Raw genomic sequence first — 14,984 nt, 5'->3', positions numbered from 1 at the left:
GCCTTCCCTGTGCATATAAGTCATGTGCTTCCCTTTGTCCATGTCAGTTCGACTTGTTCCCCTCGTTCCATATCTGTTGTGTGTGCCAGTGCTTTTGGTTTTCCGTGTATTAATTGTTTTGGACTTGGTTTTTTGGACCCTACTTTGTTGTAAGTACTTTTGCCTCATACTTGGTCTGAATTAAAAGACTTTTTGTTTTTCACCTCAACCCGTCTCCTGCATTTGGGTCCACCTGCTCACCACATGACTACATTGTTGAGTTTCGTACTGATATCATCCCAAATGCAGCAGAAATCTGTCATTTTAATAAAGGTAACCAAGCATTTAATTTGGTGCCTGCTGGTGGCGTCATATACCCTTTGTGCATGTGTCAGTTTTGTTTGTCTTTCACAAGAGTCAAAATGGTCTTTCATTTCATTTCAAGTCAAATTTTTACAAAACACCTTTTATATCTTGTTGCTTTTTAAATATGTATTTCAACCAGATGAAGGATTTTTATCGTCAGACCTCTGGATCTTAGGTCTTCAGAGAAACAAGCCCAGAAAACAAACCAGCTCAGCGCCTAACAGTCAGAGTAAAACTGATGTTGATTGTGCAGCTGCTTTATTTTGCATTTTTACTGGATTTAATAATCAGGGGCCTGTTCTACAAAGTGAGTTCAACATACCAAGGATATCTTTCCGAAATTAACCTAACAATCACAGTCAGGCCAAGCGGTCATACAAAGCTGATTATCAACTCTTAAAGTCAACACAGGCTTTCCTACTCTACATATGAGCGTGTGCACATAAAAGGGGCGGTGTTTACTGCATATGACCAATCAGAGCTGCATATTTCACAACGAGGAGCAAAGTATTTTATTAGAAAAATAGGAGGAGAACAAATAGATGGTAAAAGATCTCTGATTGTGTGAATGTTACCTTAACAGAACAAAATAAATGAACGGGAACGAGATTAAGAACTTGGGGTCACGAGATATGAATCTTTTCTTTCCTCACAAGACCTGTTGAACTCACCTGTAGAAGCCTCTTGGATGAGAGATGAAACTTTTCACTTAATCACATGATGTAGCCTCTATGATGAACTTTAGTTTGAAACACTGTCTGCACTGACTCTTTTGCAATTACTAGTCAATAAACACATATGGACCTGTTTTTCGTGCACCATGGGGCACGGTACGTGACTCTGCGCATTTGGTATTTTGGTGACAGGATGCGTCTGGCTGGCACATCTGGAAACAGGGAGAGATTGAGATGTACTGGATGTGTTAGCGGCGGGGATTGACTTAACAAACCAAATTCCCTTATCCTTCCCTGCACCGTGCAACAGTGTAGTGTCATTTTGGTGGGAGCTGACTGCGCGAGCCTCAGAGAGAGAGAGGGGGGGGGGGGGGTCACAATGTCACTGATGCTAAAACCCCAGGTTCTGTTTCGTACATTTACAATGAAATATCAACATCTCAACCCCCAGCATTCTAACCCAGGTTGGGTTCCAACAATTAAGTTTTGCCCTTTGGTCCCCTCTTCCCGTACTCTGGCCCTGATGGTTACCATTTTAAAAGTTCCTTCACCAACTCCACTTTGGCTATAATCGTCTTGGATTATCTCCCTGTAGAAGTCTGAAATCTCTGCATGTTGATTTTCTTGGGATTATGGTGAAACTGACGGCTGCATGGAACACAACAAATCAGTGTGAAAACTGATGAGATGAAAACGTCACCAAACGTTACCTGCTGATATTGTGTTTTCTCCACAGTTTGATTCAGAGCTTCACTCATCTTCTCAGTGATTTACAGATGATGCAACATCCCTGTGTTATTTCCTCACAGACTGAGCTCTGTTAAACTCTTAAGTGAAGTTTCCCTCAGTTTGGTTTCAACCGCTGGCTTGGATTTTTTTAAACCTCCCAACAAACGACCACACCGCCCCCTTCTTTATCTGAGCGAATATATTTGCATAATTTACACTGGATTATCTTTAATTTATGCAGAAACTGTGAGGTTGAATGTTTCCAAGGGGGCTAATAAAATTAGTTGTACTCCCACAGAGCACCCATTCAGAGATTTTCTTTTCGTATTTTTTTTTCTTGAGCTTTCGGACAGTTTTTCATGACTTTCCTGCTCTCAGAGGGATTTTTTCCCTTCAACATAAGCCTGTGACCTGAAATGATCCGTAGAGGAAAACAGACCAGATAGTGAGGAACATTTGATCAAACTGGAGAAAACAGAGAAAACAGAAAACTGTTCAGGGGTTTGAACACTACAGAGGACACCAATCCATCAACAAGTTGGCACAGGAAGTAAATGTGGGGACCAAAGCTGCTTTCAGACATGCACTGAACTCTGGATAATCTCTGGATTTTCTACGGAGGGGCTGTATGTGAGAAAGCAAACATCTGAGTCAGAGGCTTCTGACTTTCTTCAGGGTTTGTCCAGCCAGCCGCCTGGTCAAATCTCTGGAGAATGTCTGACTGAGCCCATGTGAGAACACAGCAGGACATCCTCCAGAGGGGGGAGTGGGAGTGTTGCTGACGTTTCTAACAGGCATCAGACGAAAAAATGAAAAAAACTAAGAGAATACAAATATTTCAGGATGAGAAGGCAGTTCCATACACGTAGAAGATACAGACAAAGCTGACAACTTGGACAAGTGTAAACAAAAAATTTGATATCTCACACATTATATACCAACTCCACACCTCTTCCGTGCAGTTTGAGGCCACCCCACCCAACAATTAATTAATTAAAACCAAACTGAAAATTAACTGTTGACTGTGTTATTGTGATAGGATCAACCTGAAATGAGAGAAAACATCTTTGAGGAAAATGTGTTTGACATGTACTTTGACGTTTTAGTTTGGCCCTTATCCCATCCACTAACGTGGAGGCCAGTCCCATTATATCCTGTCTGATCCATGATCTTTCCTTGAACCATCAGACTTCTGACTTCCAGATGTTCCCAAAACTTCAGTTTTTCACTTAATGAGTGAAATGTTGTAATAAATGATAGAAATATTAGACAGAACTCCCAAAGTCATTCAGCTACCAGAACCTGTTGTCCTTTACCTTTGCAAGATAAATGGCAGATCTTCATCTTTCTATTGATATTAACACAATTATAAAAATTATTGTTAAGGTGTTGATCATGTCCTCTTTACAGTCAGAGAAAAAGTTGCAACAAGCATCCTTTTGAGATCCACACTCAGGCCCCACCCTCAGATGATGTTACGTGGGAAAAAGCACCGGCCATAGAAACAAATGGACAACAACAAATCCCCCGAGGGAAGGTTCCCAGGGCGTTTTCCAGGACATCAGATAAACTCTACCACTTTTTATTGTTAATGCCTTTTTAACCTGTATACTACAGAAGGATTCTTTTGAGCTTTGTGCTTTTCTGCAGCTACACCTTCCTTAAAGTTCATGTAGGTCAACATGTTCACACAAGGTTAATGGTGAGAGCCAGTGAGGACACAAATTCTGTTAAGTCTTAAAGTTAGGGTTGGTAAATTGTTTCTGGTACAATTTTTTTCGTATTTGTTGAAATCCTGTTCACGTCCTGATAGCCATCAATTAATAAACTATAAAAAAAAAGCCAGTGACTGTAATAAACATGACCAATTTGTCTGTTTTATTTTTCAGGGTTCATTATAATAGTGTTAGGTGTTTTCTTACATGAATCAGACATGATGTAGTCGATGTCATCAAAGCTGTCCTCCCAGCGCTCTCTCCTTGGGTCAGATTCTAGCAATTGTCAGTGCAAGTTTACGTGTTTTGGGAGCGTAGCTTTTACGACAGGGCTGATGGGAGAGGGTCGGATGTATCGGTTTCTTTTTTTCAAAGTGTAGCCTGCTCTTGTTAGCTTTTCCTGGATTACCAACCCTAGCTTTAATGCTGATCATAGAATTTCACCTTAAAGTGAAGTGATGGACGGAGGTTTGGTTATTGAACCTCCACTGTTTGTCCTGTAACAGCATCTTTGCAGGTAGTTATAACAGAATTTTAAGAATCAAAATTAAACTTCCAAGTTACATTATAATTTGATTCTCTTGTAGACAGCATACCCATTAGACACATGTGAGCAACACAGTCACAAAATGAAGAAAATAAAAACACAAGAAAATGAAGGCTGAATGAAAAACATCATCTATATTACTTCTATATAATAGAAACAAGAGAAGAAAAAAACAATAAAGAAAATCAAGGAAAGAAGGAAAGAAAAACTTGGATAAGGAAGAACCATTAAAAAACATTGACAATAAATAAATTAAAAAAAAAAATCACATATTTCACATATGTAGAAAGGACAGACTTTCTTTTCTCAGGATTTGTGAGACACTTCTGTCCGTCCTGGGAGAGGGATGTGGCTCTCGCGGACGTTTTTTCCTCCTGTTAATAGGTTTATTTGGTAGTTTTTCCTTACTCTTGTTGAGGGTTAAGGACAGAGGATGAGACAAATTGTGATTTGTGAATATGGGCTGTACAAATACATTTCGATTGATTGATTATGGATCAACATGTTATTTTGTCATTTGTGTGAGCTGAGCCTTTAACAGTAGCAGTGGCATTAAATACATCGTCAGCCTCATGATAATCCCACCCCCCTCTATCAATACATGGATTGAGGTAATGAGGTCATGTCACATGGAACAGACTGGGTGTCATTAAACAGCCACCACCCCGACCCCTCCTTCTCCCTCTCCCTCCTGACAGAGAGGTCGGAGGTCAGGCTCTGGAGCTGGTAACAGTCAGGAAGCAGGTTCACAGGCCCCCTGGTGATCATCACAAAGTGTTGAAGCAATCCATCGATCACAGAGGGCGTTTAGAGGGAGGGGCTTATCAAATCAAACATGTCGAACACAGACTCCCCCCAAAATACAGACACATGAAAAATCAGCAACGCTCAGAAGTAACAGATCTTCACCCACAGTCCATCATCATATGTACTAAACTGAGATCCTTGTATAACTGAGACATTACACTATGTACATTTTGGTGAGATCTGGAAAATCTGTTTTACTTTTGTGTTTGAGACTGACAGAATCATGGAGAACAAATGGTTATTACAGAATAGAAACCTTTTGAGCTGAACTCCTTCAGGAAACAGACTCACTAACTGGATGTTTATTGAATGCGGAAATGTCTGTTGTGGCAAATTTAGAGTCCAAACAAGCAGTCTGGCCGTGACTCCATCTGTTAACGCTGCATGTTTACTTTCTTCCTGGGCCTTGTTGATTTAAGTGATGGGAACCGGCCGCTCTGCACTGCCTCCAACTTTGATGTTTCGTTGCCATTGTTGGGCCGGCTCTGGGTTGGTTGGTTGGGTAGTTGGCAGCCATTGAACCTTTGCGAAGATTAACTGTTATTACCGGCGTCTTTGTGCGTCCGGGCCGCTCTCTGCATACCAGCAGCGAAACAAAACGCTCCACTCCAGCCTCTCCAGTGGAGGAGGCTTCAGAAAACAGCAGGTCTGATTCGCTTTTATCTGCACACACTGACGAGAGTGTAAGAGCACTAAGTGGTCTCTCAACTGACAACAAGTTCCTTTTTAGGAGAGAAGAGGTCCGATTCGCGCTGTATCAACCACCTCACACACACACACATGCACACACATGCACACAATGGAAAACCTTTCTATTTTGGGACAGACTGGGTCACAGATCACCTTAATAAAGAGGTAGGAATGTGTTGAGGCTCTGCTGCGTTCACTCCAACTATACGATCTCTGACTCTCTTCGTACAGTCTCCTGCAGCACTAATGAGCCTTGCATTCAGCCGCTCATTCACGCAGTCCTGTTTCTATTTGAAACACATGGCGAGTTGCCCGCTGCCAACACACGTGACCTCCGACCCCTGCAGCACTCCACAACACATAGTCATGAATGCTGGGTCGAACCTTTGTTTGGGCCGGAGGAGAGAAATTGCATCGGCGTGAAGCAAATTTGTCTGGGTACAAAAAGCATTAATCTGAATTGTGCAGCCGTCACTGACCTATGAGGTAAATTGATGAACATGAAAGTGTTGCTTTCTGAAACAATCTGGATTTAGTTATGAAGGTCAAATCTGGAATTTGTGATTTTCTGTCATATGTCAAAGTGGCAGTTAAAACACATTTTTGCTATTTTTAGAAGCTTGTTGGGGAACTGCACTCGATTGGCACTTTATTAGGTACACCCAGCTGAATCTACTGTCGTCTAAGTCTTGTCGTAAGTCCTCTCGTTATAATGGTCAGTTGTTTTGAAACTAATTTAAGGTGGTGATGATTCAACTCCACTCATTTTTATGACAGTTGTGGAGGATGTAGTTTGTGTTGTGCTTTTACACAACACAATGGTGAGTTCATTCAGACAACTCACGTTGAAACATTTATTGCAGCAGTAGAAGAGGTTCAGTGTTTGGCGTCTAGGCTCCAACTTAATCACTCCCCCATATGATACACAGGAATGATGGGAGTGATTAGCAAATACTTGTAACCCCCCGTCGGAGCCTACAGGTGGATGTTGGGGTGGTGGAGGGGCTGAAGCAACTGGAAGCAATACTGCAGCAGCAGTGCGAGCAAAGGGGATGATGGGAAATTTCTCTCTGCTTAAATAGACCACCTGATAAGGTGGGTGTGTATTATAGATGGTTGTGGAGAGTGAGGTATGTCACACGATGTATGTCACATGATTGGCGCAGCGCAGCTCGAGTTGGCTGCCTGAACTAGCTCGCCGGCGTCGCTCCATTTATGTGTTTATAATTAATTCTAGCCTTATTGATTTAAATGATGGGCAAAAATATTTGCAACCCTTCTGAGAAAGTAGTACTACAACTATAGCTTGTACAGCTTAGTACATAAAACCATCATGGAGGTAAGCTAATTTGCAAGACTTGTATTAGAATATTGTATTCATGCACCTAAAATACAGACATTTTGTCGTCCTTGGTCGACTACATTAAGTAACCTATTTACTAATATGATATGTCATGACACATATGAAAAATATAAATGTTGTATTTTTTGTGCAACATTGACAAATTATTGACAGATCCTTCCATTATCTATACCACTTTTCTTTTGCAGGAATTTATACATTACGTCTTGCCTCTGCTTTCTGTGCCGCTCCTTACATGAACGCTACAAAGATTTCTATGTTGTTTTAACACGTCTAAGTGGAGAATGTGTGAAAGGCAAACTGTGGAAAATTGGGTCGAGACAAAGTCCGGAACCAATTTTGCTGAGATTCTCTGGAGTTCATGTTTGAAATGGATTATGAGTTCTGACTAGAGTCCAGTACCAATACCGTGTAAGGTGATGATCTGATGGAGACTGACAGTTGGAGCGGGCTCCTTGTAGATATTATTGATTGGCGGATTATCCCTTGGTGTGTTTGACTGTGATGACTAGCAGGTGTGGAGAGAGCAAAGAGCCGGGGAGAAACCAAACCACAACCACAAACCACTCATTCAAAAGAAACAATCACAACAGCCAGTCAGGTGTCACTGCAGGTGTCACAGAGGTGGGGTGCTGACAGCAATGTGTATTTTCTAAGTAAACATTGTAGGCGTTGCACAAGAACATGTCAACTGTGTTGGTCTGAAACTAGCAAAAACATTTGCGTCGTACTTGGTGCTGCTTTGCGCAGGTGTAAGAAAAGTGTAAAAATTAATATGCCTTATATTGTATTGGATAATGTCAAAACAAAGATCTTCTTAAAGGTGCAGAAGACAAGGACGGACCTTTGACAACTCCGTGTTAGCCCCCACCCAGACTGCTAGGAACCTGGGTGTGACACTCGACAGTCATCTCCCCCTACTGCCAACATTACTGCAGCAACCCGTTCCTGTAGATTCATGCTGCACAACATCAGGAGAATACGCCCCCTTCTCACTCAGAAGGCGGCGCAGGTTCTGGTCCAGGCTCTGGTCATCTCACATCTAGACTATTGTAACTCCCTCCTGGCAGGTCTACCTGCTAGTGCCATCCGACCACTGCAGCTCATCCAGAATGCAGCAGCCCGACTGGTCTTCAACCTTCCTAACTCACACTACTCTGCTCCTCCGCTCCCTTCACTGGTTACCAGTGGCTGCCCGCAAACGTTTCAAAACACTTCGCCAACAGCTTTGTTGCAAGTTGCTCAGCGGCATAGATAAACATCTAATACATAATACATACATAAGGCCATTTTTTGTCATGATGCCACATTGTGTAACTTTACACTTGTCATATATATTACTGACAGAGCAGCACAGAGGAATCACTCTATACCTCCCATTCACTCATTTACTTTCAGTGCAGTTTAGCAGGATGTTTAAGTTGCTAATGTTGAGTCTTTGTTGCTGCCGTGATTCAAATTTGTTTCAAGAGTCCTCAAAACCTGTCCACTCTGCTCATCAATTTAAAAAGTAAAAACCATGAACTCCTAAAGGGGATATCTATGATAACAGACTCCAATTGTTCGTAACTCCGTCTGTTCCACTTCTGTTTGTCAAACCCTTTTTTACTGCATCCACAAACCTCCTAAAGCCAATAAGAATTGATCTCTGGTAGTTTTCAGCATGTGACACAGAAACCTGTTTAACTGCTGACCGCTCAGTTCACTCTCCCTTTCCTCTGTCTGTCTCGTCTCCTGTTTCTATAAAAAGGGAGCCAGTCCCACAGCGTAGCAGTGAGAGTGACAGAGCTGTAATGTCACACAGGTGCAGGCTTGGGAAACGATGGCAGTTACCTCGGTCTCTCAAGGTTCAGCATCAATTCCCAACACATGGCAGCTATTACTGGACCTGAAAATATGGCCAAATGAGCAAACTGTCAATCAAATACTGACATTGTGAAGTATCCCCTCAATGAACTGACTCTTAAAAAGTTTTGACTTCCTAGCTGTGAAGACAGACTGGGGTTTCCCCCATTCATGCAACACAAACATTAGTGCAACCACAACTACAACTTTAACATATAACCCAATGTAGTCTTCACTCTTTTATCTTCAAGAACTACAGGGCTTTACCTTTCTAGTTCTGGTCATCATGCCCACTGGTATAATGACATTTCTGCCAAAGTATTGTTGCGGTTGTGTAAAGGTGTAGGCAGCACAACAGTCGATTCAACAGTCCTTTAATTCAGCTGTATTGTCTCAGGACACAGAGGGAGAGAAGCAGATATAATGCATTGGGTCACAACAACAATAACTCGGAAAGTTGGCAAAGAGTATGATGCACAAGTAAATGTTTGGTTGACAGGAATAACTTTTGATTAATGGTACAAATTCATGTGGTGCACATTTAGTTTGTAATATGATATTAGATTGTAACCATTAGACCCTGAAGTGGTTTGAGTCTCTGAGACAAAATCACATCTTTTTTGTAGCCTCCATGTCCTTAACACACATGAACAGAAGTCAGAAGAATAACTTTCCAACTTGGGACATGGGACCATCCGAGCAGCATGTAAAGGCTACATTGTTTTTTTAATGTGTGTCTAAGTCATTGATCAGCAGTTACACCAGCAAAACATGTGGCACACAACTCATGAAGAACATTTAGATCCTTCATTTTTTATCAGAAATCATACTCCTCTTGAGTCATGACCTAGTTAAATCTGAACACAGACATGAAACCTATGTTTCTTCTCAGTGTTATCATTATGTTTAAGAACTTCCCTAGGAATACCAGGTGCCAGTGTCAAAGTAATCCATTGATAGTTACATGGGCATCTACATAAACACTGCAAGCAAACACTAAAATTCAATTCAACATATACTTTTAAATGTTGAATTTGCCAAAATATGAACTACCTAGAATGATGGGGCTCAATTTGTAGCTCACAAAAACAGACAAACAAAATATAACTATCACCTTAAGGTTTTTAACTTTTGACCACATTTGTCAAATAGAATCAATTATTCACAATTCTAATAATAAAAGAAAAATATAAACATACTCCATCAATAAATATGTACCACTAATTTGTGATCATGTACTCATACATGTTACTTCCACCTTGTTAAATTCAGTTTTTTTTATTTCAGGCTTTGACTATGATTGTGTTAGTAATTACTTTATCTATAGTCTGATATTTAATGCATATGTAGTTTGTCTCATGACCAGCAGGGGGGCGAATGTGACTCCAAGTCCTGTGGCCCCCGGAGACAGATTTGGTTGTAAACGAGGCATAAATTCCCCCCGAACAGAACGATTTTTCAAAGCAGTGTTGGCTTTTTCTGAATAAACCTTCCCGTTGGTGCAAAAAGGAGCTGTTTGCTGGCAACTCTGTGCACAACAGGGCCACCTGTCAGAGCCGGCAGCCAGCAGAACTTCACCTCAATGCCTTCAGAAAGCTGCTTAATGTGTGTCCTGCCTGCAACTGAGGCAGCAGGGAAGGAGAAAAGCCTTAGAGAAAAAGAGTCTGCAAAGTGCAACCCCGAGCTGTAACTCAGAGTTTCCTAGCAACATGCTGTGCAAGATGAGACTGAGAGTTTTGTTGAACTCTCTGCATCTGCTGCCTTTTTTGTATTCACAATTGTTTTATTGTCGTCATACTGGAGCAAAGTCTCGTCTTATTTTATCTTTTTGAATATTTATTTTGATTCCATCAGTTGGCTGCTTTTTTTTCTTGCACATGATCCTGTTAGTGTCCATAATCCCCCTGAATCTCACATCCAACCACACACACATTTCTCACTCAATGAGTTCTCATTTGGTGAAGCATTTGCATGTGTTCTGTAATCTCTCCCTCTGTCTCAGACTTGTTGAATCTTAAACCTTACGGTCCCCCGCCCTCTTCCCCCCCCCCTGCCTCCGCCCATTCTCCCCTTTGCAAGAAAAGGCCAAGACAAAAGCATGAATGCATAATTAATATAGTGAAGCTGCATTTTTAATTGTTGCTGGTCTTCAAAGTTGCCCAGTGGCATTGTCTCTTGGTTCGGGCCGGCTGCTTCCGATGGCAGGGCTTCATTCAGGTCCTTTTTAGGGCCCGAGCGCTGCAGAAGCACCGGCAGACAACGGCTCCAAGCTCGCCTCTTTTCTCAGGGTGTCTGCCCGCACAATGGACTTCCATAGCCTGCACACAAAAGAGGCTGGCACATGAAAAAACACCCAAATTCAATGGCATTCCTCTCCACAATACACTCTGAGAATATCTGCTGCTCCCTCTCTCTCTCTCCTCGTGCACTGCTGGGTGATGTATGAGGATGATGTGTGAGGATCAGGAAGTTATGCATTCCTGCATCAAAATGAAAGAAAGTTGTTAAGATATTTCAGTCTGAACAAAAGTGGTTGGCTGACAGACCAACTGACATATTTTATGTTACATTTATGTTAAAACTAACGACTGACAATTGCAGTTAAATGTTGTGATCATCATTTTTGGTGAGTAATCAACGGCTGTTTTTGATTCAACACAACAGAACCCGGTCACAGTTCTTGCACCCTGCCAGTGAGTATACAGTGTACACAGACATGGCACAGCTGGAGTCTCTGATCTATGACACTGTAATACCTCTTTTACATCAAAATTAGCATGTGCACGCAAGTATTTTACAAATGAGTAAACCTGCTTAAAAATGGCATTTGACTCTTTTCCCTTTGCCAGCAGAAGAGTTTGCCTTTAGTTTTATTTTGAGGCGAGGTCTCAGCTCAATGTCCTGCCAATTTAGTACGTTCCATCACTGCCAATCGGAGCCGTTTAAACCCATGTCTACTACAGACTTAGTTATTTGACCAGTGGTAAAGGCAGCTCTCAGAGGTGCCATCAGATGTTGGTGATTGCTTCTATGTTTTCTTCACTTAAATGTGTTATCTTTATTGTTCAAACACTAGGTTATTGGCTTGTTTGGCTCAGGGTAAAAGGGGAACACAGTCTAATGGGTCAGTGAGGATATCTAATGGATGGTGCAGGACTACTCAAGAAAGGTTTGAATATTTAGAGGGTGTTTCACCATGAAACTTCCACACTTTATTACAAGAGAAAACACGTATACATGTGTAGTGTGAATTTACTCTTCTGGTATTGAAATTAATAAAAGTTTGGGTATTATAACTATAATAACTTTATTTCTCCCATTAATCATTAATCAGCTCCACCTAGAGCAGCTAAAATGCTACCGTACCTTGATGCATCAGTGTTTGCAAAATCAAAAATGTGTAATGAGTACTATCAATTTGATACTATAAATACATTTAGCTGATAATCCTTATGTACTTACTATTATACTTAGGTAGGAGAAGCTTGAAGTATTTTTCATTTCTTGTTTTACTTTCAGTCCCTCTTCCACTGGTGTCCTTTAGAAAGAAAAAATGCATCGTACAACTTTTTAACTCCTCCAAGGAGGTGTTCTTCTTTTATTAGTTTGTGTGTGCGGTATCGGTAAGGGGCCATACAAATTTATTCTGCATCCTAACACAGACTTAAGAGTGAAAGACAACTTCTTCGCTTGACAGAGAGAACTACATTGCATGCCACTCACAGGTAGGTGCACTACTGCAGCTAAAATGATGAGGTCGGACTGTCTGTGGGGACGGTAATAACTTTATATAGATGATTATAACACTGCACACATATATATACATTGCAGCAACGGAGCAAAACACCAGGTTATGAGAGATGTGAATAAAATGTTGGTTCATTAAGAAAACCAGGACAAATTAAAATATGATGGGCTGCCACATTCTAGATACTTAATGGAAACATTGCTTTAACATGGTGTCATAGAGCATTAGCCTTGGTGGAGGAATGTGCTCTCTGAGCGCCCTTCTTGTTTTCACATATTTCCATATATTGTGGGGACCGGGTGTGTTGTCGGAAGCTGACATTGTTGGTGTGGGAACAGGTTATTTTGCTAATGTTATGGATCCGTCAACACACAGACACACACACAAACACACACACACACACACACACACACACACACACACACACACACACACACACACACACACACACACACACACACACACAGTCAGATGGGGTGACATCAGCTCCCTGATCACACCGTCTGTGTGTGCAACGGGTATGGAGGGTGAGCTTTGAGTCACAGGCCAGTGGGATTGGGTTGGGGTGGGGGGTGTTGGGGTCGCTTCACCATTGTCATTTTCACTGAGCTTCGTTGGCACACCGGCAAGCCACTTACAACCCTGAGGCTGTTGGGAGCTACAAAGGGCCACAGTGGAGGGAGAGCCAAGCTTGGTGAACTTCACCAACACCCACGGCCTAATCCTCCTGCCCCGTACATCTGCGCAGAGCCCGTCTCAAAAGCCAGACCCCCTCTTTTTTCCCTCTAAATTCTCCCTCCTCCCCATCATACACCACCTCTTTTCTTCTCTTTCAGTGTTATTCTGCAGCAGCAGAAAGGACGAGCTTTTGTCGTGGCCCATGGTGTCACACAGACACAAGACCTGAGGCTGCTAGTCATCAAATGGAAGCTCTCTCTGAGCCTTTCACAGTGCTCACTTTGCTCATGTCGACTTGGGGAAAGAGGGGGAAACTCTTATTTTAGCACGTGAAAAGGCTCCAGACGGGGACATGAAGGCAAGCTCTTCACATTGGACACAATTGACTTTGAAAGCCAGCATTTCTCTGGGAGTAGAAGGGAGTGTTTGCCGGGATGTTGGCATCATGTTTTAATTGAATTGACTGTCAGCAGGTCTCAAAAGGACAAGTTGTGTTTCGCAAAATAAACTTATTATGGAAACACTCTTGTGGGATCCTGCTGAAGTTACCCAGGCACAAACATGAAAAAAGGTCAAATGGCTAATACAGTTACTCAGGTTTTATCAAAGTTCAACGCAAATAAATGCAAATGTGAATAAGTTGTTGTTGTTTTTAAAAATGTAAAATAAATACAAATGTTGCTTAACAATCAGAATAGCCGTATTTGTCTCTTTTAAAAATGTGTGATATTATGTGAATAGAGTCAAAGACAAAAACATGTTTTATGTTAAGAAAATAGATAGCATATTACAAGAATAAAAGCTAATTTAAAACAAACAATTTACTAATTGTAATATTATATCTATATAGTTTAATTGGATATAGTTTATCTTGAGTACACCTATTAGAAATCTTAACTGTGGGGTGCTCTGGTGATAAAGATGATAACTGATTTTGCTATGACTTTGGTTCATGTCCAGCCCGTGACCTTAGCACGTCATCCCTTGTCTTCCTCTCCCCTTTCATGTCTCCAATGTTAACTCTCAAATAAAAGCTTAAGATGTCATGTAACATAATTATAAAATGGCTAACAGATTAACAGATTACAAGAAGTGATATAAGCATTGGTGATCAGAATTTCTTGATGTCACTATTATCAATATTTCCAAACACCACCTGAGCTAAATATCTGGCTCTTCAGCTGCTACATGCTGAACTATTCTCACCAGCTGTTCTCTTAAATGTGTCTGTTGTTTGGTGCAGAGTAGATAGTGAAAATTGGCTTTTTAAAGATGCCTGGTTTCCTGCTGCAATCAGAAACGACACCATGAGAGTGGTGAGCGTGAACCAGAACAGTAAAGGTGTGGACAGGACATATAAACAATGAGGTCACTATGAAGCCCTGTGAAGCTGAGGGGAGCTGAAGTGTTCAAACTGTTCAACACAGAGAGCAGTGCAGGTGGTTGGATGTTGCCACACACTCTGATCAAAATATCTGTTTCAGATTGGACCTGGGATGTTTAGGACATTTCCCCTCCCTCTGTAGCAGCAGTGGAACTGGATCTTCTTGTTAAGTTTGTCCCAGAGGACACATTGAGACAAGCAAAGAGAACATGGACATTACAGACTTTTAGTTATTCCACCTATCCAATTCTGTAGTTGTCTCTTTGCTTCCTGCTGCATGCCGTCCTGTTCCATGACATCAATCATCAGCTAGTGTCAGGCTGACAGTGACTCAGACACATAACAGCTTATTAACGCGAAACCAAAACCTGCAGCAGGTGGTCAACGCTTCATACATCATCTGCTCAGAGACAGAGAGTCAAATATCTGCATAACGTGGGGGTTTGGGAGGGAGAAAAA

This window comes from Hippoglossus hippoglossus, chromosome 6, assembly GCF_009819705.1.
Source record: "Hippoglossus hippoglossus isolate fHipHip1 chromosome 6, fHipHip1.pri, whole genome shotgun sequence".
NCBI classification, from domain to species: Eukaryota; Metazoa; Chordata; class Actinopteri; order Pleuronectiformes; family Pleuronectidae; genus Hippoglossus; species Hippoglossus hippoglossus.
This window is presented reverse-complemented; position numbering follows the sequence as displayed.